Genomic DNA, 25153 nt, shown 5'->3' with positions numbered 1-25153 from the left:
GCCCAATGGTATGCCTCTTAGCTCTGGCCCAATATCTACGTGCAATTCTAAGGAATCAATCAAGGTAGACAACTGCATTACGTTACTTAACATGGGCGGCCGAGGAGCAAACATGTTATAGCCTTTTAATTTCTTTTATTTAATTCAAAGGAATTTGTAGTAGAGCACCATAGGTGCGAATTTCTTTCTGCAAGAGAAAACTTTTCGTCAATGAGCAAGACGCTATGTAGCCGACCCATGGATCTCAGAAACAAGTTGGGTGCGATTTCATTGAGAAAGTAGAATATTTTCGTCAATGAGCAAGATGCTGTGTTGCCGAGCCGCGACCCATGGATCTCAGAAACAAGTTGGGTGCGATTTCATTGAGAAAGTAGAATGTTTTTGTCAATGAGCAAGATGCTGTGTTGCCGAGCCGTGGATCTCAGAAACAGATCCACGGGTTGGCATTAAAATAAGTGCGTCAGAGCTGGCAAGTGCGTACATTGAAATTGGGAGATATTTAACTGCATTCACTAAATACAATTGTGAACCTGCGTTTTATTCAGTGAATTGTGTTAGGGTTACGCATAAATGTTTGGCTTTGGCAATCGGTTAAGAGACTAAGTACAAAGAAATTGAAAGGATCTCATTATGGAGGTCCCACTATTGAATTCGGAGATTGTGGGCGATCTAGCAAACACCGCGCAGCTGACAGGACTAGATGCCGTCAAAATTATCGCTCTGATCATCAGGGTTGCCAGCAATCCACAAATACTTAGACGGAGGTGTCGTCAATTCGCACGGCACGTGAGAGACATCGGGGATCTGCTGGAAGAACTGAATATTAAAGAAATGATGGAATATCAAGAAACCAGGAATCCGCTGAATCGGCTGGAAGAAGTGCTGAAAAAGTCTTATGTTCTTGTCAAGCAATGCCAGGAAAGATGCTATCTTAAATTGCTCCTAAAGGGATGGTCTATCTCTCATGAATTGAAACAAGCACAAGCAGAAATTGATGAATATCTGAAGATTATCCCTCTCATGGTCCTCAAGGAAATCCGGCGACTTAGGGTTAAGTATTCGGACCCTCTTTTCTTTATTTTTTATATTCCTTTCTGTCTGTAAGATTTTTGAGATACACAGATCTAGATCTGCAAAACAATAAACAAGCTTGCAAGAGAAGGAAGGAAGCGATCAAGAATTGAGAAAAGAATGAAATTGATTCTACAATATTAGTTTTAGAATAAATACATAAAAGCAACTAAGTTAAGCTTAGTTGTACATGCAATAACTAAAGCTAACTAAAGCTAAGTGTGCTTTATCTTATGTTAATGTGTACATGTGCCACATGCAATCAATAAGTTAACTGGAGCTAATATAGGTGCATGTACACCAACACAGCTAGTCTAAGTGCATGTACACCAACACCCCCCCTTAAGCATAACTTAGGTGAGTGTGATGCAAAATGAATGAGTCCCGGCAACACGGCCATTTTAGGTACCCATATACAATGCATAAAAAAGGAGGAAAGAGGGAAAACCCAGTGGGAAGAAAACCCCCCCTCAAAATATAATGCAAAAGTAGAGAAAAGACAACGGCTAGGCAGTCGTGTCCTTCACCCCGAGACGATCTCGCAGGAAGTGAAACTTCTGCTCAGCATGTTTTCTTCCAGGTGTCGCAAATCCGCGGCCTGACAGAGCGCGAGCAAATACGTGGAGACCATGAGATTGAGTATGTCGATTGCCTCGACTGATTTGCGGGCTAAGATGAGGCCCAGAGAATTGACATCTTAGTTGTGCTGCTCGGCGCTCTGGACGTGGGTGGTGACAAGGCTGGCGAGGTATTGGAGCTCCGATGTGTAGGAAGCCATGGCTATCTCGGTGCCCTTGAAGCCGTAGTCGAGGCTCGGGTTGGGGCCACCGCTGAGATTCGAAGGCAGGCCACAGTTGTAGTAATCGTTGACGAGCTCCGAGAATTGGGCGAACATTAGCTTCCCGATTGCGGCGAGAGCGAGGCGCATGTTGTCCATGGAGACACCGATTGGGGTCCCCTGGAAGTTCCCGCCGTGCAGTGCTTTGTCTCGAGCAACGTCAATTACAGGGTTGTCATTGACAGAGTTAATCTCTCGCTGGATCATGTGGGTAGCAGATCTGATGACTTCGATTTGGGGACCGAGCCACTGTGGCGAGGTTCTGAGAGCATAACGATCCTGCTTCGGCTTCTGCAGGGGATTCATCTCGTGCTTTTCGGCGGCATTTTTCATGTAGGAGCTCCCATCCAGAACATATTCCATTATGGCCGCGGCTTCCATTTGGGCAGGATGGTGCTTCAGCCTGTGTGTCAATGGGTCTGTGAACTCTGGTTTCCCGAGCATCACTTCGCAGAACATGGCGGACAGAACTTCTGCAGCAATGCAGATAATGTTGGCATCGAAGCAAACGATGGAAGCGAGAGCAGCTCCGACCGAGGTCCTGTTAACGATGGCTAATCCTTCCTTGGGCTGGAGCTCAAAGGGCTTCTCGACTCCGATTTGCTAAAGCGCTTCCAGAGCACCGAGTTCCTTACCGTCTCTGCATCTTGCTCTGGAACTCTAGAGTTCTTGAATGTAGGAAATTGCGTCCCCTAATAATGAAGCTTTGTCCATCTTTGAGATGTTTGGCACCACTGCTCGCAATGCATAAAATCGTTGGTTAAGCTTCTCACGTCTTTGGCATTCTACTTCCACGTGATTGAGGGGCTCTTCTCTTCCATTGGCTGGTTTCCTTCCCCTTTTCCTTGGTCTACGCTCTTCAACCACCACGGGCCTACACTCCGAGGCTTCCACATCCGAGTGTTCCTCAGATTCCATAATGGATGGTCGAGCAGTTACTGCATTAAGCGAAGGGCCGGCAACACCAAGTGGCAAAATTCTGCTAGGTTTTATCAGATAACGCGTATTATAAATCTCCCCAGCCTCACCATTACTGATATGGCTCCAGTTCGGTGATTGCAACCCATTCTGATTGACAGTTGAATAAGGTATCCTTTGTTCGTTTGTTACATAGGAAGCAGCATGGGCGTAAGGTGGACGGAAAACGGGTTGATAATGACGATCTCTGTCTTCCACTTTGGTGACAACAGCTTCGGTAGATTTGCTGAGTTCTTGGCCAAATATTTTCCAATCATGGGAAGGATTTAGAGGTGGAGCAGCCTTGGCATTCACCCTCATTGGATTTGGGGGGAAGGGTACAACTAGAGAACCTTTCACTGCTTGTTGACCTCGATTTCCATCATAGGAATCTAATTGAGGAGCAAAATCAGAAAATGTATACAGACGAGATTGATGATTTACCTTGCCAGATGCAATCTTCAAATTGGTTTGCATGTCATAAATGCTCACGGAATCTGGGGTAAATTCCACCTTCCTTCCGCTGCCTGTGTGTGTCATCTGATACACTGAGAGAAGATTCACAGAAAGCCTTGGAATATGCAAGACATTTTCAAAGCTTCCATCTTCGAATTGCACTCTTCTTTGTCCAGTTGCTGCAACTGCAGAATTATCCCCATGAGAATGGGAGGACCTGAGTACGCATGTAGAAAAGAAAAGGATTCCTTTGAAGAAGCCATATGATGTGAAGCTCCTGAATCGATGATCCATTCTTGTGGTGCAGAATGAAGAGCAAGCAAAGCATGCCCGTTACCTCTTTGATCTGGTGCTTTTTCTCCAGACTTCTTCTTAGCATTCTCAGGAATGTGGTCTCCAAGATTGTGTTGTTGGAGTGTCTACGCCATAAGATCTATAGTCTTCTTCATGCATGCAGATTCAGGATGAAAACCACGGTGGCAATAATTGCACATTGATTGCCCTTTCGTTCCTTTCCTTTCCTTTGAGCCAGATGATCCATCAGGGGGTTTGGGATTGGCCTCTCCTTTGACATGCACAGTAAGTGCATGCGCTTTGGAATTTTTAAGTGTGCCCATTTTGATGAGCTTATCTTGCTCATGCATCAAAGACTGAATAAAAGAATCCAGTGAGGGCATCTTCCAATCTGCACCAGTTGCAGATCTGATTGTGTGGAATGTAGAGACGAATACTGCATACTCTGGACCGAGTTTTGATAAAATGGAAAGAATCAACTGCTTTTCTTGCTTGGATTTGTCGATCTCGCATCCTTTCAACTCCACCAACAAGGTTTTATACCTTGTGAAAAAATCTTGAATGTTCTCAAAGTTTCTCGGATCTAATGAGTTTAACTCATTTTTGAGAATGTGACCTTGCATTTCATCCTGTTTTCCAAACAATTCTTCCAAAATTTTCCATACTTCATTTAGAGTTGAACATGATTCAACATGAAATAGCAATTCCAGAGAAATAGATAAACATAGGATGTCGAAGGCCTCGTCCATGCGATTGAAATATCTTGTTTTCTCCATTGTCGATGTTGGTTCAACTTCCGTTCCCATGGTTATTCGAAATAAGCCTTTACTTCTGAGATGAAGTTGAATCTTTGGCTTCCATTCGAAATAATTATATGGAGTGAGAATTGCCGATTGTGGAAACTCCAATTTAGACTCCATTCTTTGTTGTTTCTTCAATCTTCTGAACCTGCAAATAAAATTGCTTGTGCACTGATTACAAATCCCTATGCTCTGATACCATGTAAGATTTTTGAGATACACAGATCTAGATCTGCAAAACAATAAACAAGCTTGCAAGAGAAGGAAGGAAGCGAGCAAGAATTGAGAAAAGAATGAAATTGATTCTACAATATTAGTTTTAGAATAAATACATAAAAGCAACTAAATTAAGCTTAGTTGTACATGCAATAACTAAAGCTAAGTGTGCTTTATCTTTTGTCAATGTGTACATGTGCCACATGCAAGCAATAAATTAACTGGAGCTAATCTAGGTGCATGTACACCAACACAGCTAGTCTAAGTGCATGTACACCAACACTGCCCTTGCTAAGAATGAATTTTTTATTTTTATTTTTTTAAGATCAATACGATCTCCCAAATGCCCTATTTTGAGTTGTTTTCTCATGTTTTAGGTGGGGATGGGGATCATGTTCCTTCAGGCTTCTCCAACACAAATGCGTTAGATTTTTTTTTGGTTTTATTAAGGTGGGGACGGGGATATAGATACAGATTTTTTAATTATTTATAATTATATATATTTTATTTATAATTATATATGTTTGATTAGATGGAGTTTGAAATTTAAATTTTCAAATTTACATAATATTTTATAACACCATAATTACCAATTAAATTATTTTTATGAGTTTTTTAAATATAAAAATAATATTTTTATTTATTAAATTAAAAAAGAAAAGAAAAATTGTTTATTTAAAAAAATGATTTTTTTTTTGAGTGAGCTTAATGATTAAGAGCATGTGTTTCTTGGTAAGAGGTCACAAATTCCAAACTAATAGAGGTAGAATATGTATCTCTGGGTCCCTTGACCCATAAAAAAAAATCTCATACATCAATTTGGTGTCCCTCTTAACTCGTGACTTTAAAATTAAATAATAATAATTGAATATATATATATTCAATTATTTTATTTATAAATTTATTTAAATTTAAAGTGAAAATTTTTATTAAATATAAAATTGAATTCTAATTATCAAGTAGTACCTACTCTATATGCTTTTGAAACATCTTTTGTCTTATATTAAGCTAGCTCCAAAAGTGCCCTTATGACAAAATCATGGCTCGCAAAATTAAAGGAATAATTCTGAGCTATATATCCAATGACATATTGAAGTGGTTGGAAATTTTTGCTATGGAAAACTTTTCTTCCTGTGTGAATCACAGCTGAATAAGAGTGCCCTTATGCTGATTGAACACTTGAATGTTCACCAAGATTTGAGCATGCGGTCGGCTGAAAATTTTCGTACTTTTCTATCTTCACAAGGCAGCTACAAGCGCGCAAAAGAATATTTATTACACCCGGTAGAATATGGTTGGAAATTGCCATCAAAAAACTATAATACATCAACCCTTGATGGTTGGAAAAAAATCTGTTAAAATTTCTTAGTATTGCCAAAAAGTTGTATGATTAGTGTACATATATATAGTTGAAAATGGTCATGAAAATTTTCTACAATCGCACTTGATAAAGATGGCTTCCCAAAGGCAATAATTCTACAACTTTGATTTTAGAAAGCCAAAGGCAATAATTCTACAACTTTGATTTTAGAATCATCATCAACGTCATAAACAAGATACCATCAAAATGAAAACCAGTCATATACCATTTTTTTCTTTTAATATGTGAAGATCATCAATATTTTTAATCTCATATTCATCGTGTTCTTCGTCAAACAAGATCAAATCCAAGGGTTTCTTAAAAAATTATTCACTTTTCAAATGATCAAAAAATGCATTATAGCACCCTGAAAAACAAGTATAGTCACCAAAGCTTTGTTTACATAGGAAGGAAATATAGAAGCTTGTATGCTCATTTAAGTCTTCATCCGTGGAGCGGACTCATGAGTGGTCTTGCTTTTTTTCAAATATTTGATATCTTCATTTTCATGTTTCTCTGTGTTTTCAATAGGAACTTGGAGTGTAAGACTTTCAAATTCCTCATGCAAATATTCATATATTGAATGATGAAGTTCTTCGTCTACAAGTTGATAATCTTTAATATGATTTTTTTAACATACTTATCATATTCTCGATCTATGATTGGTTCCATATGATTTTTTTAACATGCTTATCATATTCTTGATCTTTGATGGGCTCAAAAAGAACATCTTCTAGAGTTGCTATGAGATACCTAAAAGTTTCTTCATACTTCTGAAATCTTGAACCTCAACATTTGCGGAAATTTTCAGTGAAAATGCATGAGAAATATATGTTTTTGGACAACAAGAATAGATAAACAATCCATTCATTTTACTTCTAGTAAGTAAATAATCTCATTATTCATTTTCATGTTTTACATGCTCTGTGCTTTCAATGGGAACTTGGAGTGTAAGACTTTAAAATTCCTCGTGAAAATATTTGTGTATTGAATGATGAAGTTCTTTATCTACAAGTCGATGATCTTTAATGTGATATTTTTTAACATGCTTATCATGTTCTTGATCTTTGATTGGCTCGAAAAGAACATTGTCTAGAGTTACTATGAGATACCTAAAAGTTTCTTCATATTTCTGAAATCTTGGGCCTCGACATTTGTAGAAATTTTCAATGAAAATGCAAAAGAAGATATACTTTTTGGACCGCAAGAATAGATAAACAATCCATTCATTTTACATCTAGTGAGTAAGTAAATAATCTCATTAGTGAGTCTTTCATGCATCACATTTAGTTCAAAGGTGTATTTTATGTATCAAGAAGTGTATACTTATTTTTTGGGGTATATGGAGTCAACTAAGGACTCCCTTGAGAGGAAGCAAGTGAAAATAAGATGATGTCTAAGGTTGTCTACTACTAACCCTAGAAGATCCACTTAGTATCTTACAAAATACAAGAAATTTAATGGAATAATTTCCCCTAGAAATCCTTCCAGGAATTTTAAGAAGAAATTTATCCAAGAAGAAACCAATAGAATGCACACTCTCCACTAGAAATGTACAATTACATTTAATAATCATTCATAAGCAAATCCAACAATATTTAGAGGATCACTTTCTCTAGACATGAAAATTCATAAGCCCTAGACATGAAAATTCATAAAAGTTACAAGATTATCCATAATACTATCTCCATAAGAAGTCACCCTAGTCATCATTCCTTAGATTTTTAGCATAAGGAGAAGAACAATAGACAAATAGCGATATATCTCCACAAATAGAAATGATTTGCAAGTGAAGAGTGCTTTACTGATTTATATGAGAGATCTAGCACATCCTCATCCACTAAAAGTCCTATAAGCATAAAATAGTGCCCTTATCTTCTACAAACACTAGAGACAAGGCAAGAACACATGAAATATCTATGATAAAAGAGTGGAGAGGTCTCAACACCCTCAATAATGCCTTATAAATGAAGAATCATACTCAAAATATCAAGTCATCTCTCATAAATGTTTTCCATAAGCCCACATGTGTGGCATGAATGCTCTCAAAAGTTGATGGATCTCTTGAAATTGTGTGTAGGGTTTGATAAAGGTGAAACATTGCTTTATAGGTTTACAATATTTCATCACCAAGAGTCATTATAACATACGCACAAAAGTGTGATGTCATCATTGAAGGTGCCTAATCATCATGGAAGATTTCCATATCCATCATCAAGGTGAACCATCCATCATCAAAAGGTGAATCATCTCATCAAAATATTGCCACATCACCTCCAATATGGGCTAGAACAACTCAACAAGTTCCCATGTCATCACAAGGTCCAATGCCCTCAAGTATGTAGGGGACATCCATAATCAAGTGTGGAAGAAAACATCATCAACATCCTCCAAAGGACCACATCTATGCAATTGATGAGCCTCATCATTGGGTAATGATATGGGCCTTAATTCACCTCCTAGCTTAGTCAAACCAACTCTTCTCACAACTTATTACATGTTTTGATTATATTTTGTTTAATGAGATGAGTTAAAGTGAGATATTATGCCTAGTGGACTAATATGCATTGAATGCAAGTTTGGAAGAGAAAATCAAGGAATTTTGGCAAGACTAAGGTTTGAAACTCGAATGGGACAAAGGAGAGAGATTGTAGGAGGTAAATCCCCCTCATTTACTCCTCCCCCATTCGAATATTCCTCCATTAATCCCACCAGCTCGAAGTTTAAGCATCCAAGTCATGAAGGTTAGAAGGGAGCCGAGCAAGTGATAGATAAAGAGTTAGTTCATCTCAAGTTTGGGAGCCAAGCCTCCTTAAATTTAAGGAAGTCGTTGGGGACTTCAGTTATATAAGTAGAGAGGCCTAGAGCCTCACTAGGATTTGAATTTTTATCTCAAAAACACTAGTTATTTTCGAGCTCCAGACTTGTGGAAGACATTGATGTAATTTTCTGTTTTGGTAATAAGAATGAGCTTTTTCTTGATCCAGTACTGAGTTAAATCAGAGGGCTAAAGCTCTTGGGTTAGGGCCCAACACTAGCAACAAAGGCTCCTCTTCTTGTATCTGTATGTTTAACTTAGTTTCATAGATTCATGGTTAAATTGTCTTTAGAAGTATTTCATTGCAAGTAGTGTAGATTTGATTAGTTGTTTATCAGTTTGCTTCCATTTATGCTTTAGTTCAGTAGCGGGTTAGAAGGGATAAAAGAAACACCACAAAGCTGTTAGCAGGTGTCCTAGCCTCACTTCTTCCTTCTGGGATCATGATTTGAGGAAAAGACCCTTATGCAGCCCCAAAAAGACAGATTTCCAATTCTTTCATGAGATTTAGAATTTACTGTACTTGAACCAACATTTGATCAGTTTTGCAAGTGTATGATTTCATTGTCATCTCTTCTATCTTCATTCCTGCAACAAATATCATCAATGGTTCCATTTTATTCAGCAATTTCCTCATGCATAACGTACACAATTAGTTCATTAAATTCTGCTTTTCTAGCTCATGAGAATTATTCTTGTTTACATGACTTTTTGGAAATTACACATGTTTGATGCAAAGTAGGTGCTTAAGAAGTAGAAAGAAATCTCATAGCAGGAAACAACCTTCCAATTTCACCCACCCATAAGCAGTCCTTGTTTTCATCAAGACCTCCACCAATTTCATCATTTTACATAGAAATTCCCCCAAGCATGTTTAACAAATCCAACCATCTCCTAACCTTGGTTTTGGGTTCTGAGTGATCCCATGCATTTTGTCACTCCATTCCACCCATCAACCACCTTCCCTAAGCCTTCCATCACCTCCAACACCCATCGTTTTTCTCTCGGCTATATCCTGTATAAATACATGGAATCCTGTAGGTTTCTAGTACATCCGGTAGGTTTTCCTGTAGTGGCCTATTTGAGGCCGAATTGAGGGAAAACCTCTAGGAAGCCTCCCAAGGTCACCTAAGGGTCTCCCAAACCTTCCAACCATCTCCTAAACCTTCCAGCCATCCATTAGCACCCATAGACCACCTGCCACATCACCAAAAGAGATTAGCTTGCACACTTGATTTTTCATGAAAAGCATAAAAAGACCAAACAGATTTATTACAGTCCTTTACATGCATAATAGTGATGTTTGATGTTTTTACTTCCATGCTTAGGACATTAGCATTTTGTTCATGTTAATTTAGCATTATTGCAAAGCATAGCTCTTAGCAGTGAATTAGGAAATGGTGTGCCTTAGCATTGAATTTTAGTCTTTTTCATTATTACAGTAGGTCAGCTCTCTCTTAGAGTAGATTTCCATTTCTTTCGTCAAGGAACCGAACTTCTTCTAAATCCATAGAAGTCTGGCTTGAAAACCGTAGTGTTCTCTCGCCAGCTGAATAGCGACAAAAGGTAGAACCATCACTTTTACTTATGTATACAACACTGTCACCTCCAAGTTTGTACATACCCGGGTTGATAAAGTAAAGCCGGTAGCCTAGGAGTTGCAGCATTCTTGCTGCAATACTGGTGCTCATCACTTTTTGGCATCGTTGTCGGGGAGGTGTCTGAGTAATATGTGATTACTTCTTTCTTTCTTCTATTTCTTGTTTCTAATATTCTGCCATTAGTTTCATTTCTGCAAAAGTAATTTAGTTTTCTTCCTTTTCATTCTGTATTCTTTGCTTTCCATTCCATTTTGCAAGTTAGATTTCAATCAAGTAGTTAATCTTTTCATTCAGTAAGTAGTTTTCATTTAAGTTGCAATTTCAATTCTGTAATCACTTTAAAAGTTTGAAAAATCCACAAAACCAAACCAAAAACATTTCATTTCATGCCTCGTAGGAATAGGGATAACTTAGGGAATGTTTTGCCAAATACCCCCACTGCATCAAGCAACCAACCTTCCCTCTTCTTCGGTGGTTGTGAACTGTAGGAACCCTTAGTATTAATCCCTTAGGTTTATTATTCTCTTTGGTTTATAATATCAATTTCTTGCGTTTATTATTCTCTTAGGTTTATAATATCAATCATGGTCAACTATCGTCAATCATAGAGAACCATGGTTGAATGTCGCAATGTGACAAGGATTTTCTTAATATGAAAATAAACCATGGTCAACCATGTTTATTTTAGTGTTTCAATATTTATCTTAGGGTTTATATACCTTGGGTTTATAATATTAGTCCCTTGGGTTTTGATGAAAGTTAAGTTGTCTCTTTAAAAAATACGTGCATGGACCTGTGGGTTATGGGCCCACATATACATCGAAAGCAAATAATCTACGGAATCACAAAGAAACCCGACCAATCACCGCCGGTCCTTTTATGGCCGTTTCAGACCAGGACCCAAATAAATGTTAACCCTCTTTAATAACATATCAGGTCCACCCGGCATGTTAACATGTACCCACATTTGAGCGCAATTACCGTCCAATCGCTCAACCAATGAATGGTCTCGACGGTCGGAACTCAGCAAGGTTTTAAGCCCGTTGTATAAAACCTTATCGCGTCCATTTTTCGAATTAAGTCCCGTGCATTTCCCGACGCAATATGTGTCTGATTGCCATTAAACGGACGATCCAATCCTTCACAACCTTAAACTATTTTAAATGATTTTCTCAGGTCCGTTAGCCGAGGAAACTTGCTTGCGAGTTTCCGTGCGATCACCGTGAATCTTTTCCCATCGGACGTCTATGATTCTTCTTCCGCCATTATTATCCGTTGATCTGACCGTTCCGACGGTTTTCACTGTTCTACTCAATCAACTCCAGTTTTGATTGAACACCTCTCCTCCATTGATCAGTTCGCTAATCCAATGGGTATCGTGTAGTCGCTTATCGGTGGAATTCACATTTAACACACAAATTATTCTACCATACTTATCTAAGGCACTCACATTTCTCCATACAACAGCTCACTCTGTGATATCATATTATCATTGGATACCCATCGATCCTTATAGTGATCGATGGTCGATTAATAAACCTGTAACATTGCATACATCTAAATTATAGGTAACCAATACATAGACACACAAAATCCAGACTACACACAGATGTATAATAACACGTATATTTCAAATATATACAGAACTCGATTAGAGGCTAAGGCCTTACGGCCTTAGTTACAAATTTCCCTGCAACTACATTGTATCCTTATCTCCCCCTTGCACACAACATAGACTCTTTTATATAGAAAATTACAAAATCCTGGATCATCTAAGATCCATGATTTTCTCCTACAAATCGCCTAAATCTCTCTATTCACATGCATGGCAGATAATTACATTTAATTAAGCCTTATAGAGACTTATCAATTCCATAAATTTAGCTCTGTTTAAATAGAATTTGCCCTAGTTTACAAAGATTGTCCACGTTTCCCTTTTCACAACTCAAAATTTCAATTTTGATTAAGGGTGGTCAGATGCTCCTGCATCAGACTCCCAAGGTACAAAAATTTATGACCTCCTGGTCATATGCTTCTCCATCCCTTAGAAATTCTATCCACATCCTCTATGGAATTTCCTTTATGATCTTTCTGTGAGCTGCAATAAAACCTCTGCAGTAACAAGTCCTCCTTCCTACACGATACCTCACCAAGCTTCTCTTTTCTAAGCTCAGTCTTTCGACATCTCTCTAGTTCTCTTCTCTGGAACCAATTGAGCACTCCTTGCTCTAGGTTGCTGCAATCTTCTAACTTTCTTCTGTCACTATCTGTATGACAATATAAGACCATAAACTCACCAATCTTCAACATAACTATACCTCCTTCTGAACCCAGATTCTTCTTCTGCTCTGATGCCAAAATGATGACAGATAAGTTGTCTCTTTAAAAAATACGTGCGTGGACCTGTGGGTTATCGACCCACGTATACATTGGAAGCAAATAATCAGCGGAATCACAAAGAAACCCGACCAATCACCGCCAGTCCTTTTATGGCCGTTTAAGACTGGAACCCAAATAAATGTTAACCCTCTTTGATAACATATCAGGTCCACCCGGCGTGTTAACCTGTACGCACATTCGAGCGTGATTACTGTCCAATCTCTCAACTAATGAACGGTCTCGATGGTCGGAACTCAACGAGGTTTTAAGCCCATTGTGTAAAACCTTATCTCGTCTGTTTTTCAAATTAATTGTTGTGCATTTCCCAACGCAATTGGCATCTGATTGCCATTAAATGGACGGTCTGATCCTTCGCAACCTTAAATGATTTTCTCGGGCCCGTTAGCCGAGGTAACTTTCTTGCAGGTTTCCGTGCAATCACGGTGGATCTTTTCCCATCGGATGGCTATGATGTTTCCTCTGGATTCCTCTTCCACCATTATTATCCATTAATCTGACCAATCCGACAGTTTCCGTTGTGCTGCTCAATTGACTCCAGTTTCGATTGAACACCTCTCCTCTGTTCGTCAGTTCGCTAATCCAACAGTTATCGTGTATGTAGGTTTTAACCCAGTACAGAAATTACCTGCATACAAATTCTAAAACACAGAAAATAAACAATGCGAGAGCATAACACGTAAAACACATATACATAGAGATTTTCCCCTGGATCCCAAAACCAGGACTACTAGCTCGATTTTTCATTATATTCCTTTCAATGTTACAATACATATTTATACATGCCAAAGCATCCAATACCATGGACCAAAAACCATCGTGTCCAAAACCATGGACCGAAAACCATCGCGTCCAAAACCATGGACCGAAAACCATTGTGTCCAAAACCATGTGCGAAAATCATGCACAAAACCATAGGTAAGTTCGCCCAACTTAACATAGGTTCCAAAAAAAAAAATTCCGGGGCACTGCCCCGGACCCCATAGAGTGGGGTTACCTGCACCCCTCAAACCCCCTGTGACTCCCCCTGCTACGCAATCAGTGCAACGAAGGGGGGCCTCCGCCCCCCTCTAACCCTCCGGTTAACTACGTGGGCTAGTCGTGGAAAGAATATAACACAACCCAACATTTTCCCACTTGTTTTTTTCTTTCCATAGGGGACCACAAGAGAGCTTAGTCATTTATTCATCCCTGCAATGCCCATTGTTTCTCTACACTAAGAGAACTTCTCAAAGCTCACAGATTTTGTCAATGCATCTACAGTATTCTTCAAAATGTCCACCTTTACTGGCAACACCTTTTTGTCTTCTATCATATCCCTCACAAAGTGATACTGAACATCAATGTGATTTGTCTTTGAATGCTATGCATGGTTCTTTGCTAAGAAAATTGCACTTTGGTTGTCACAATCTATCCTTATAACTCCCTGTACTAACCCCATACTTGAACACAATCTCTACAACCAAACTTCTTCCTTGCTTTGCATGAGTGGCTGCCATGTATTCTGCCTCTGTAGTTGATAGTGCCACTACAAATTGTTTCTTACTCATCCAATTGACTGCACCTCCAAATAGGTTAAACACATACCCACTTGTAGATCTTCTTTGATCCACATCTCCAACCCAGTCTGCATTAGCAAAGCCATGAATATCCAACACTCTGTCCAATCCTGGTCTTCCTTGGTAGCACAAACCATAATCAATAGTTCCACGCAAATACCTAAAAACCCGCTTCACTACTGTCCAATGCTCCTTCCCTGGTTTTGACATAAACCTGTCAATACTCGCACTGAATGTGAAATGACTGGTCTAGTACAGACCATTGCATACATCAAGTTACCAACTGCATTTGCATATGGAACACGAGACATGTCCTCTTCCTCTACTTATGTCTTGGGACATTGTTCAACAGATAACTTTACACGTACAGGAATATGAACCTTCATCGGTTTATTATCCTACATATTAAAGCTTTGCAATATTGTCTCAACATACTTCCTCTAGTTTAACCAGAGCTTCCTCTTTATTCGATCTCTCTTAATTTCCATGCCCAAAATATAGTTTGCAGCACCAAGATCTTTCATGTCGAATTTGGAGGACAAATGGGTCTTCAAATCCTAGATAATTTCTTTGTTATTTCCAACCAGCAACATATCATCCACATACAAGACCAGAAAAATAACACGGTCACCAACTAATTTAAAATACACACAGTGATCTGCTTTGCTTCTGGTGAAGCCAAGTCCCCGTATAAATGTATCAAATTTCTGATACCACATCCTTAGTGATTGTTTTAACCCATACAGAGACTTCTTTAACTTGCATACCAGTTCTTTCTTACCCTTCACTGCAAAACCTTCAGGTTGCTTCATGTAGATCTCCTCTTCGAGATCCCCATGAAGAAATGTTGTCTTCACATCCATCTGTTCTACCTCAAAATCAAAAGTAGCAGCAACAGATAAAAGTAATCTAATAGAAGTTACCTTGGCAACAGGAGAAAAATATCACCAAAATCAATTCCTGGCACTTGGGAATAACCCTTTGCTACCAACTGAGCTTTGTATTTCTCCACCTTTCCTTCTGCATTTGTCTTCTTCTTGAACACCCATTTGTTGCCAATGGGTTTCCTTCTAGCCGATAACTCCACCAGATCCCAAGCCTCATTTTTGTGAAAAGATGTCATTTCATCAACCATGGCCTCTTTCCAGAGTTTTCCATCCTCTGAATCTACTGCTTCCTTCACAGTTCTAAGATCATCATCAGTAATAGACAAAGAAAAATTTGAACAGAAAGCAGATGGACTATACCTTTCTGGCTGCCTTCTTTCTCGAACTGATCTTCTCACATCTAGAGTTTGTGGCTTTTCATCTTCTGATTCCTCCTCTGCTGTAGAGTCTGATTCTTCCTCCTTTAGCTCAAACTCTATCTTTCCAGGCTCTTTTGGTTGGACTTCATGTTTAATCACATTTTTCACCTTTTTGAACACCACATCTCGGCTGTACACAACCTTCCTTGTTATTGGGTTCCAAAGCTTATAACCCTTTAACCCATCCTTATACCCAATAAAGATGCACTTTTCAATCCAATTTGGTTCATTTCTCCTTTGGAACATGTACATATGCATCACATCCAAATACCCTCAGATGTGAAAGAGAGGGTTTCTTACCAGTCCATACCTCTTGTGGAGTCTTATCCTCCAACACTGATGAAGGTGATCTATTGACCACATAACATGCTGTCTCCACCACCTCTACCCAGAATTCTTGTCTTAACCCGGCGCCACTGAGCATGCTTCTTGCCCTTTCCATCAACGTCTTGTTCATTCTTTCTACAAATCCATTTTGTTGAGGTGTATATGGAGTAGTCTTCTGCCGTGCTATACCACACTTCTTACAGAATTCTTCAAATTTCCTACTGCAAAACTCTCCACCATTATCTGTCCTCAACACCTTTATCTTCTTCTCTGTCTGGCTTTCCACCAGAGCCTTAAATTCTTTAAACCTGTCAAAGACTTCAGATTTCTTCTTAAGGAAATATATCCATGTATTCCTTGAGAAGTCATCTATTAATGATACATAGTACACAAACTTACCCAGTGATGGAACTTTCACAGGTCCAAACACATCACTATGCACAAGTTCTAATATCTGTTTTGTCCTCTTACCACCAAAGGGAAAACTCACTCGATTCTGCTTCCCATATACACAATTTTCACATAAATCAAAATCCAGAGAGCTATTACTCATACCTTCTACCATACCTTTACCATGAAGTATTTGAAGGCCCTTCTCTCCAATATGTCCAAGCCTTTAATGCCACAGCATGGTCTTCTCTTCAGAGACCACTAGATTTTCTGCTTCACTTTCAGGAACCACAAAACTGTGGCACCCATCAACAACATTGCTACCTTGCAACTTGTACAGAGTTCCAATTCAAGCTCCCCACATCAATACCAGTGCCCCCCAAACCATCTTGCAGGTATCCTTCTCGAACATTGTTTTTACACCTGCATCATCCAGCTTGCTTACAGAAATCAAATTTTTGGCCAATGCAGGAATATGTAGAACATCAAGAATTGTTCTAACCCTTCCACCTTGCAACTTCAACTTTACTTTTCCATGACCAGTGATTCTAGACTTCCTATCATCCCCTAAGAAGACATCACCACCATCGTATTTCTCATACTCGCAGAACCACTCTCTATGGGGAGTGAAGTGAAAGGATGCACCTGAGTCAATCAACCATGCCTCATAATCTACATGTGTACTTGAAGAAGCCAAGTACACATCCCCACCTTCATCTGAGGTGGTTTTCGCCTCTACAAAAGGAGCATCATCAGATCCCTTTCCTTTATTAGGATCTTTAGATTTACAGTCCCTTTTGTAATGCCCTTCCTTTCCATATTTCTATCACACCACCTTTACAGGTTTTCCTGGAGATTTAGATCTCCCACTCGATGACTTATTTTGGTTTCTATTCTGGGACCGTCCTCGTACAGATAAGGCATCACCATTCTGGCTCTCCATATTTTTCTGTCTCATCTCCTCCGTCAGCAAGGATGAGACTATTTCATCAAACTACAAGGTAGTTGTATTGCTACCTATTGCAATAACTAGACTATCCCACGAATCTGGTAAAAAACACAACAAACTGATGCACTTATCTTCATCTGAAATTTTGATATCAATAGATAATAACTGACTTACCACAATATTAAATGCGTTCAGATGTTCTGTCACCGAGTCTTCATATTTTATCCTCAGGTTATACAGCTTTTTCTGTAGGAAAAATTTATTCACCAGAGACTTAGATTGGTACAAAGTCCCTAACTTGTCCCACAAAGCCTTCGTCGTAGCTTCCCCTGATACATTCAGCAATACTAAATTTGAACACACAGTCGTATTGTGCTCTTAGCCTTCCGATCCAACTTCTTCCATTCTTTATCGGACACTCCCATTGGTTTAGTACTAGAATTTACTGCGATCCACTGATCTTTATCCACCAACAGATCGTCCATCTTGAGTTTCCATAACTCAAAACTCTAACCATTAAATTTCTCGATCTCTATCTTTCCACTACTCGCCATCTTCTTTCACCACCAGAATCGATCTCGCAGATCTCCCACTGAATAGGGTATACCACAGGCTCGAGCGAAACCCCTCAATAACAAAGGCATCCCCTTGAGGCCAAAACAACTTTGATACAAAATGTAGGTTTTAACCCTGTACAGAAATTATTTGCATATAAATTCTAAAACAAAGAAAATAAACAATGCGAGAGCATAACACATAAAACACATATACACAGATATTTTCCCCTATATCCCTAAACCAGGACTACCAGCTTAATTTTTCATTATGTTCCTTTCAATGTTACAATACATATTTATACATGCTGAAGCATCCAATACCATGGACTGAAAACCATCGCGTCCAAAACCATGGACCGAAAACCATTGCGTCCAAAACCATGTGCGAAAATCATGCACAAAACATAGGCAGGTCTGCCCAACCTAACATAGGGTCCAAAAACAAAATTTTCCAGGGCGCTGCCTCGAACCCCATAGAGTGGGGTTACCTGCACCCCTCAAACCCCCTGTGACTCTCCCTGCTACGCAATCGGTGCCTTCTAATCCTTTGGTTGACTACATGGGCTAGTCGTGGAAAGAATATAACACAACCCAACAGTGTAGTCGCTTATTGGTGGAATTCGCATTTAACACACAAATTACTCTACCATACTTTATCTAAGGCACTCACATTTCTCCATACAACAGCTCACTCTATGATATCGTATTATCATTGGATCGCCATTGATCCTTATACTGATCAATGGTCGATCAATAAACTTGTAACATTGCACACATCTAAATTATAGGTAACCAATACACAGATACACAAAATCCAGAGTACACGTATATGTATAATAACACGTATATTTCAAATATATACAGAACTCGATTACAGGCTAAGGCCTCACGACCTTAGTCACAAATTGCTTTGCGACTACATTTTATCCTTATCTCCCCCTTTCACACAACACAGACTCTTTTATATAGGAAATTACAAAAGCATGGATCATCTAAGATCCACAATTTTCTCCTACAAATCGCCTAAATCTCTCTATTCACATACATGGCAAATAATTGCATTTAATTAAGCCTTCTAGAGACTTATAAATTCCATCAATTTAGCTCTATTTAAACAGAATTTGCCAGGGTTTACAAAAATTGTCCACGTTTCCCTTTTCACAGCTCAAAATTTTAATTTTGATTAAGGGTGGTCAGATGCTCATGCATCAGACTCCCAAGGTACAAAAATTTATGACCACGTGGTCATATGCTTCTCCATCCCTTAGCAATTCTACCCACATCCTTTGTGGAATTGCCTTTATGATCTTTTTAGAGAAGAGGAATGACCTGTTATAGAGTTTTGTGAACCCAACATTTCGGACTACCGAGTGAGTCCATCATCAGGGGATGCGTCAATGGATATTCTCCAGATCTTAATGATGTATCCAGGAGCTAGATTTAGGTTATATATATATAAGTTATTAAAGAAAATATGTAAGAAAATAGGTCGGCCCTTATTTTACTAGTTTTTTCATTTAATTAATTAATTTAATTAAAGATTTTATTTATTTATTTTTATTTTTTAATAAAATAGTTAATTAATAGGTTTAAAGGATAAATAAATTTATTTATTTATTAATAAGTTAAAGGGATAACTTAATTAATTTTATTATTTATAGAATTACTTATTATGTTTATTAATTTTATTTTTATATAAAATTAATTATTTTAAATAGTTGGTTTAATTGATTTGTTAATTAATTAATTAAAAGAATTGATTAATTAATTGATTTTATTATTTATTATTTATTAATATGTTTATTAATTTATTATATTATTAATTTGTTAATTTGATTAATTAACTAGTTTTATTGTTTTGTTGATTTAATTGTTATGTTTATTTCTTTAATGTAAAAAAATAATTTAATGATTTGATTAATTACTTTTATTAATATTCTTAACTAGTTATCTAATCTGTTTGATTAATTAAAAGAATAGATTAATTTTATTATTTATTATTTGTTAATATGTCTATTAATTTAATTTTATGTATTTATTTCATGTTTATTTATTAATTCTATTTATTTGATTAATCTATTTAATTTTTAACTAATTAATAAATCCTTTATAATATTTCTGTGAGCTGCAACAAAACCTCTGCAGTAACAAGTCCTCCTTGCTACACGATACCTCACCAAGCTTCTCTCCTCTGAGCTCAATCTTTCGGCATCTCTCTGGTTCTTTCCTATGGAACCTATTGACTACTCCTTGCTCTAGGTTGCTACAATATTCTCACTTTCTTCTGCCGCTATCTGTATGACAATATAAGACCATAAACTCACCAATCTTCAACATAATTGTACCTCCTTCTGAATGCAGAATCTTCTTCTGCTCTAATACCAAAATGATGACAGCTAAGCTGTCTCTTTAAAAAATACATGCGTGGACCTGTGGCTTATGGGCTCACATATACATTGGAAGCAAATAATCAGCGGAATCACAGAGAAACATGACCAATCACCATCAGTCCTTTTATGGCCGTTTAAGACCAGAACCCAAATAAATGTTAAACCTCTTTGATAACATATCGGGTCCGCCCGACGTGTTCAACCGTATGCACATTCGAGCGCGATTACCATCCGATCGCTCAACCAATGAACGGTCTCGATGGTCGGAACTCAACGAGGTTTTAAGACCGTTGTATAAAACCTTATCACATCTGTTTTTTGAATTAAGTCCCATGCATTTCCCGACGGGATATGCGTCCAATTGCCATTAAACAGACAGTCTGATCCTTCACAACCTTAAACTCTTTTAAATGATTTTCTCGGGTCCATTAGCAAAGGTAACTTTCTTGCAAGTTTCTGTGCGATCACCGTGGATCTTTTCCCATCGGATGGCTATGATGTTTCCTCTGGATTCCTCTTCCACCATTATTATCTGTCGATCTAACCGATCCGACAGTTTCCGCTGTGTTGCTCAATCGACTCCAGTTTCGATTGAACACCTCTCCTTTGTTGATCAGTTCTCTAATCCAATGGTTATCGTGTAGTCGCTTATTGGTAGAATTCACATTTAACACACAAATTACTCTGCCATACTTTATCTAAGGCACTTACATTTCTCCATACAACAACTCACTCTATGATATCATATTATCATTGGATCGCCATCGATCCTTATAGTGATTGATGGTCGATCAATAAACCTGTAACATTGCATACATCTAAATTATAGGTAACTAATACACAGACACACAAAATCCAGAATGCAGATGTATAATAACACGTATATTTCAAATATATACAGAACTTGATTACAGGCTAAGGCCTCATGGCCTTAGTCACAAATTTCCCTGCGACTACATTGTATCCTTATCTCCCCCTTTCACACAACATAGACTCTTTTATAGAGGAAATTACAAAAGCGTGGATCATCTAAGATCCACGATTTTCTCCTACAAATCGCCTAAATCTCTCTATTCGCATACATGGTAGATAATTACATTTAATTAAACCTTCTAGAGACTTATCAATTCCATCAATTTAGCACTGTTTAAACAGAATTTGCCTCGATTTACAAAGATTATCCACGTTTCCATTTTCAAAGCTCAAAATTTCAATTTTGATTAAGGGTGGTCAGATGCTCCTGCATCAGGTTTAATATTATTCCATTTGTTTCATAATCCCTTGGGTTTTTAGTATTAATCCCTTGGGTTTATTATTCCCTCTGGTTTATAATATAAATATTTTATATTTAGTATTACCTTGGGTTTATAATATCAATCATGGTCAATCATTCTCAACCATGGTCAAATGTCGCATTGTGACAAAAATGGTCTCCATGTGAAAATCATGGACAATGATGGATAATTATGGTCAACCATGGTCAACCATGTTTTATAGGATCAAACATGGTCAATCATGGTCGAATGCAACATTTTGACAAAGATTGTCTCGATATGAAATACATCCATGGTCAACAATAGTCCAACGTTGCATTGTGACAAAGATTGTCTTGATATGAAAAACATACATGGTCAACCATAGGTGAACGTTGCATTGTGATAAGGATTGTCTTAATATGAAAATCAACCATGATCAACCATATTTATTTTAGTGTTTATAATATTTATCTTAGGGTAATACCTTAGGTTTATAAGATTAGTCCCCTAGGTTTAATATTATTCCCTTGGGTTCATAATCCCTTGCGGTTTTAGTATTAATCCATTGGGTTTATTATTCCATTTGGTTTGTAATATAAATCCCTTAGATTTAGTATTCCCTTTGGTTTATAATATCAATCATGATCAATCATGGTCAACCATAGTCAAATGTCGCATTGTTACAAAAATTGTCTCCATGTGAAAATCGTGGACAATCATGGAAAACTATTGTCAACCATGATGAGCCATAGTTGATCATGGTCAATCATGGTCGAACGTAACATTGTGACAAATATTGTCTCGATATGAAAAATATCCATGGTCAACCATGGTCCAACGTCGCATTGTGGTAAGGATTGTCTCAATATGAAAATCAACCATGGTCAACCATATTTATTTTAGTGTTTATAATATTTATCTTAAAGTAATACCTTAGGTTTATAATATTAATCCCTTGGGTTTAATATTATTCCCTTTGGTTCGTAATCCCTTGGGGTTTTAGTATTAATCCCTTAGGGTTTTAGTATTAATCCCTTGGGTTTATTATTCCCTTAGGTTTACTATTCGCTTGGGTTTATAATATCAATCATGGTCAATCATACTCAACCATGGTTAACCATGGTCAAATGTCGCATTGTGATACATATTCTCCAAGTGAAAATCATGGACAATTATGGTCAACCATGGTTGATCATGTTTTATAGAATCAAACATGGTCAATCATGGTTGAATGCATCATTTTGACAAAGATTGTCTCGATATGAAAAACATCCCATGGTCCACTGTTGCATTGTCACAAAGATTGTCTCAATATGAAAAACATACATGGTCAAGCATAGCCAACCATGGTCAAATGTCGCATTCTGACAAAGATTGTCTCAATATGAAAATCAATCAAGGTTAAGCATGGTTCAATGCCGCATTGTGACAGAGTGTCTTATTTGTAGTATTTATCTTAATGTTTATATACCTTGGGTTTATAACATTAATCCATTAGGTTTAATATTACTCCATTGTGTAAAATGCCTTGGGTTTTTATTATTATTCCCTTTGGTTTATTAAATTGTGTTTAATTAATTTTTATAATATTTGCTTATGTGTGTTATTATTTATTTCTAAAATTATTTTAAATTCATCAATTTATATTAATATAATATTATATAATATTCTTAATATGTAGAAATAATAATAATAATTATATAAATTTATAATGTTTTTTATGTGTGCTATTATTTATTTCTAAAATTATTTTAATTTGTTATTCATTAATTTATCTTTATTTATTATTATATAATATTATTAATATGTTATATTAATAATATTATATAATATCTGTATAATAATATTGTATTATATTATTAGTAATATTGATATTAGTTGATATACGTCTATCAACTTTTATCTGCCACATTTATATTAATATAAATGTGGTTGTGCTAGTCTATGTATATATAAGAGGATACATGGACACGTGATAAATTAGATAATACATTATCGTTTGTTAAGAAAAGACAACATAAAATATAATATTTTTGATCAACTAAATAAAATAGACAATAATTGAGAACCACAACACCAAAAATTTACTTGGAAAACTCAATAGTGTACTTGGAAAAACCACTGGAAAAGATCAACAACTCTTTTATTACTAGCAATAATAATTACAAGTGTCTTCCCTTGTGAGCTCAACTCTCAATTACTCAATGCTAACCATTGAATGAACTCAATATTATTTATGGAATAATTCTTCGTTATAATCGAGGAGAATCCTGTTTTAAGTTTCCATTACATTCTAGAAGTCTTTGTTACATTCGAGAAACATATTTGAGAGAAAAAAAAATTAAAAATATTTACACTCTCACTCGATCATATTTGAACTTTCACTTAAATATTTCTAATCACACTTAAATATTTGCATTCATTACTAACCATATTTGGACTCACACTTAACAATCTCCCACTTGAGACCAAATATTAAAACCACTAAGCTTTTCCCAAAAATCTCTCACCAACTTTGTATCACACTAGTGAATGTTCTACAAAACTCTTGCTTATCTCTTGGGAATATTTTTGTTAAGATGTCGATTGTATTTTCTTTTGTGTGTATTTTCTCCTACTGTAGTAGTCTATCATCTACTACTTGGAGAATCCAATGATATCTAACGTCAATATGCTTTGTTTTAGAATGATATGTTGGGTTTTTTACTAAGTGAATAGTGCTTTGACTATCACAATAGAACACATATTTGTCTTGCTTTATTTCCAACTGTTATAGGAAGCATTGCATCCATAACATCTCTTTACAAAAAAAAATTACAACTATATATTCTACCTCTGTTGTATAGAGAACTACTACCTTTAGCAATTTCGACACCCAAGACATTGTTGCACCTGCAAAAGTATATAAATAGCCCGTGGTGGAATTTATACTGTCTACATCTCTCGCCATATTTTCTTTTTTTATAACCTTTAAATTTGACATTATCATTACCAAAACATAAACAATAATTACCAATACCCTTGAGATGCCTTAAAATCCACTTTACCACTTGCCAATGTTGTTTTCATGGATTTGCAAGAAACCTACTTACAACTCCCACTGAATCTGCAATATCTAGCCGGGTACATACCATGGCATATAATAAGATTCCAATTGTTGAAGCATAAGGAGTGCTTCTCATTTCCTCTTTCTCCTTATCATCACAGGGACATAATTCAACACCGATTTTGGTGTTAGGTGGAAAGGGTGTACCGATTGGCTTGGCATCCTTCATATTGAACCTGTCTAACACCTTTTCAATATATTTTTCTTGTGATAGCCAAAATTTTTTGTTCTTTTTGTCACATATGATTCTCATGCCCAGTATTTATTATACTGGACCCAAATCTATCATTGCAAATCTGATACCCAAATAATTCATCAACCTATTGGTCATATTCTTATCATGTCCAACAATTAAGATGCCATCCACATATGACAACAATACAATGTATCTTTCTTCATACCCCTTGATGTAAACACAATGATCAACCTCTAATATTTTAAAACCATGTTCCAACATAAATGAATCAAATTTCTTATACCATTGGCGTGGTGTCTATTTTAGCCC

General features: G+C 37.0%; 2 pseudogenes across 1 annotated transcript in view; one reads left to right on the top strand and one right to left on the bottom strand.

Moving 5' to 3' along the window:
* The first annotated feature begins 121 nt into the window (after window positions 1–121).
* The window catches only part of LOC149156968 (cell number regulator 13 pseudogene), an 80505-nt pseudogene continuing 55473 nt past the window's right edge, over window positions 122–25153 (top strand). Inside the window, exon 1 of the transcript XR_016263389.1 lies at window positions 122–1050. The product of XR_016263389.1 is annotated as a cell number regulator 13 pseudogene (transcript). The remainder of the gene's footprint in view (window positions 1051–25153) is intronic.
* Window positions 1595–2453, bottom strand: LOC149156970 (phenylalanine ammonia-lyase pseudogene; annotated as a pseudogene).

Source organism: Pinus tabuliformis, chromosome 9 (genome assembly GCF_031772625.1).
Source record: "Pinus tabuliformis cultivar Carrire ecotype Pingquan chromosome 9, CPIR1, whole genome shotgun sequence".
NCBI lineage: Eukaryota > Viridiplantae > Streptophyta > Pinopsida > Pinales > Pinaceae > Pinus > Pinus tabuliformis.
Note: the sequence above shows the minus strand (reverse complement) of the source record. Positions and strands in the feature narration are given on the sequence as shown.